Source organism: Aegilops tauschii, chromosome 3 (genome assembly GCF_002575655.3).
Source record: "Aegilops tauschii subsp. strangulata cultivar AL8/78 chromosome 3, Aet v6.0, whole genome shotgun sequence".
NCBI classification, from domain to species: domain Eukaryota; kingdom Viridiplantae; phylum Streptophyta; class Magnoliopsida; order Poales; family Poaceae; genus Aegilops; species Aegilops tauschii.
In genome coordinates, this window is record NC_053037.3 from 472,386,795 (window position 1) to 472,390,932 (window position 4,138).

Sequence of the window (4,138 nt, forward strand, 5' to 3'; positions counted from 1 at the left end):
GTTTGGGGCTGCGACGCTTATGTGAAAAATTTTCAGGCTGATAAGCTCGAACCCAAAGCGGATAAATGCATCTTCATAGAATACCCAAAACAGTTGGGTATACCTCCTATTTCAGATCTGGAAGCAAAAGTGATTGTTTCTTGAAACGGGTCCTTTCTCGAGGAAAAGTTTCTCTCGAAAGAATTGAGTGGGAGGATGGTGGAGACTTGAACCGTCACTTCAACTAATGTGTAGCAGGGCACAGGAAGTTGTTCCTATGGCACCTACACCAATTGAAGTGGAAGCTTATGATAGTGATCATGAAACTTCAGATCAAGTCACTACCAAACCTCATAGGACGACAAGGATGCGTAGTACTTCAGAGTGGTACGTAATCCTGTCTTGGAAGTCATGTTGTTGGACAACGATGAACCTATTGTTGGGAATCGTAGCATAATTTAAAAAATTTCTATGCTCACCAAGATGCATCTATGGAGTCTACTAGCAATGAGGGGAAAGGAGTGCATCTACATACCCTTGTAGATCGCGAGCGGAAGCGTTCCAATGAACGTGGATGACGGAGTCGTACTCGCCGTGATCCAAATCACCGATGACCGAGTGCCGAACGGACGGCACCTCCGCGTTCAACACACGTACGGTGCAGCGACGTCTCCTCCTTCTTGATCCAGCAAGGGGGAAGGAGAGGTTGATGGAGATCCAGCAGCACGACGGCGTGGTGGTGGATGTAGCGGGTCTCGGCAGGGCTTTGCCAAGCTTCTGCGAGAGAGAGAGAGGTGTTGCAGGGGAGGAGGGAGGTGCCCAAGGCTGTGTGTTTCTGCCCTCCCTCCCCCCCTTTATATAGGCCCCTTGGGGGGCGCCGGCCCAGGGAGATGGGACCTCCAAGGAGGGGCGGCGGCCAAAGGGGGGAAGGGGTGCCTTGCCCCCCAAGGCAAGGGGGAAGCTCCCCCCCCCCCCAGGGTTCCCAACCCTAGGCGCATGGGGGGAGGCCCAAGGGGGGCGCCCCAGCCCACTAAGGGCTGGTTCCCTTCCACTTTCAGCCCGCGGGGCCCTCCGGGATAGGTGGCCCCACCCGGTGGACCCCCGGGACCCTTCCGGTGGTCCCGGTACAACACCGGTAACCCCCGAAACTTTCCCGGTGGCCGAAACTGGACTTCCTATATATAATTCTTCACCTCCGGACCATTCCAGAACCTCTCGTGACGTCCGGGATCTCATCCGGGACTCCGAACAACTTTCGGGTTTCCGCATACATATATCTCTACAACCCTAGCGTCACCGAACCTTAAGTGTGTAGACCCTACGGGTTCGGGAGACATGCAGACATGACCGAGACGCCTCTCCGGCCAATAACCAACAGCGGGATCTGGATACCCATGTTGGCTCCCACATGTTCCACGATGGTCTCATCGGATGAACCACGGTGTCGAGGATTCAATCAATCCCGTATGCAATTCCCTTTGTCAATCGGTATGTTACTTGCCCGAGATTCGATCGTCGGTATCCCAATACCTTGTTCAATCTCGTTACCGGCAAGTCTCTTTACTCGTACCGCAATGCATGATCCCGTGACTAATGCCTTAGTCACATAGAGCTCATTATGATGATGCATTACCGAGTGGGCCCAGAGATACCTCTCCGTCACACGGAGTAACAAATCCCAGTCTCGATCCGTGCCAACCCAACAGACACTTTCGGAGATACCCGTAGTGCACCTTTATAGTCACCCAGTTACGTTGTGACGTTTGGCTGTTGACTAGCTCTGGGAGACTATTGGAAATATGCCCTAGAGGCAATAATAAAATGGTTATTATTGTATTTCCTTGTTCATGATAATTGTCTGTTGTTCATGCTATAATTGTATTAACTGGAAACCGTAATACATGTGTGAATACATAGACCACAACATGTCCCTAGTGAGCCTCTAGTTGACTAGCTCGTTGATCAACAGATAGTCATGGTTTCCTGACTATGGACATTGGATGTCATTGATAACGGGATCACATCATTAGGAGAATGATGTGATGGACAAGACCCAATCCTAAGCATAGCACAAGATCGTGTAGTTTGTTTGCTAGAGCTTTTCCAAATGTCAAGTATCATTTCCTTAGACCATGAGATTTTGCAACTCCCGGATACCATAGGAGTGCTTTCGGTGTGCCAAACGTCACAACGTAACTGGGTGGCTATAAAGGTGCACTACGGGTATCTCCGAAAGTGTCTGTTGGGTTGGCACGAATAGAGACTGGGATTTGTCACTCCGTATGACGGAGAGGTATCTCTAGGCCCACTCGGTAATGCATCATCATAATGAGCTCAATGTGACCAAGTGTTTGGTCACGGGATCATGCATTACGGTACGAGTAAAGTGACTTGCCGGTAACGAGATTGAACAAGGTATTGGGATACCGACGATCGAATCTCGGGCAAGTAACGTACCGATTGACAAAGGGAATTGTATACGGGATTGATTGAATCCTCGACATCGTGGTTCATCCGATGAGATCATCGTGGAACATGTGGGAGCCAACATGGGTATCCAGATCCCGCTATTGGTTATTGACCGGAGAGTCGTCTCGGTCATGTCTGCATGTCTTCCGAACCCGTAGGGTCTACACACTTAAGGTTCGGTGACGCTAGGGTTGTAGAGATATTAGTATGCGGTTAACCGAAAGTTGTTCGGAGTCCCGGATGAGATCCCGGATGTCACGAGGAGTTCTGGAATGGTCCGGAGGTAAAGATTTATATATGAGAAGTCCTATTTTGGCCACCGGAAAATGTTCAGGATTTTTCGGTATTGTACCGGGAAGGTTCTAGAAGGTTCCGAAGTGGGGCCCACCTGCATGGGGGGACCCACATGAACGTGGGTAGTGGGGGCAAGGCCCCACACCCCTGGTCAAGGCGCACCAAGATCCCACCTTAGAAGGGATAAGATCATATCCCGAAGGGATAAGATCAAGATCCCGAAAAAGGGGGGATAAGAATCAGTGGGGAAGGGAAATGATGGGATTTCTTTCCCCCACCTTTAACAACGCCCCAATGGACTTGGAGGGCAAGAAACCAGCCCCCTCCACCCCTATATATAGTGGGGAGGCGCATGGGAGCAGCACCCCAAGCCCTGGCGCCTCCCTCCCTCCCGTGACACCTCTTCCTCCCCGCTTGCGCTTGGCGAAGCCCTGCCGGGATCCCGCTACTTCCACCACCACGCCGTCGTGCTGCTGGATCTCCATCAAATTCTCCTCCCCCCTTGCTGGATCAAGAAGGAGGAGACGTCCCTGCTCCGTACGTGTGTTGAACGCGGAGGTGCCGTCCGTTCGGCGCTAGGATCATCGGTGATTTGGATCACGACGAGTACGACTCCATCAACCCCGTTCTCTTGAACGCTTCTGCTCGCGATATACAAGGTTATGTAGATGCACTCCTCCCCTCTCGTTGCTAGCATCTCCTAGATTGATCTTGGTGACACGTAGGAAAATTTTGAATTTCTGCTACGTTCCCCAACAGGAGATGCAACGCTTGCAGCCCGTAGTAGTCGAGGACCTCATAAAAGAAATCGGAGAAGGGAGGAACCAACCCAGCGGCGATGCTGCTCGTGAAGAAGGGGAAGAAGGTGCTCCCCTCAGGCTCCGGCACATCGGAGGCAAGCCGGAGCTCCGTCTTTCCCCACTCGTTGCTCTCTCCCGCCGCCAGCAAACACGTGGAGGCGAGGTTTTTCTCCGAGATGTTGGGCACATCAAGGGTTGGTTCGAACCACGCCGGCACCGAGGAGGACTTGGCCTTGCGCGGCGCCATTGGTCGCAGATGCGGAGCGAGGTTGGAGTGGATCTGGAGATTTCGGCAGCGAGGAGCGAGAAAGGGGATCTGGAGCAAGGCGAGGAAGAAGCAATGAAGGCAAGCACTGTCTGCACCAGCCTTTTTGTCAAGTCGGGCAGTTGCCGAGGCAGCGTGGGGAAGCGGAGACGCCCACGTCCAATCAACCGCCACGCGTCGACCACGGCCGCAGGCTTTTGGGGCCCGCGGCACTCCGCGCTTGACCTTTTGCTTCGCCTCGAAGCCAAGCCCAAGCGCGCCTTGGGCCCGGGGGCTACTGTCGGCGTTCTGGGAACGGGGGTCCCCAGACTTGCCTGCCTGCGGCCCATGG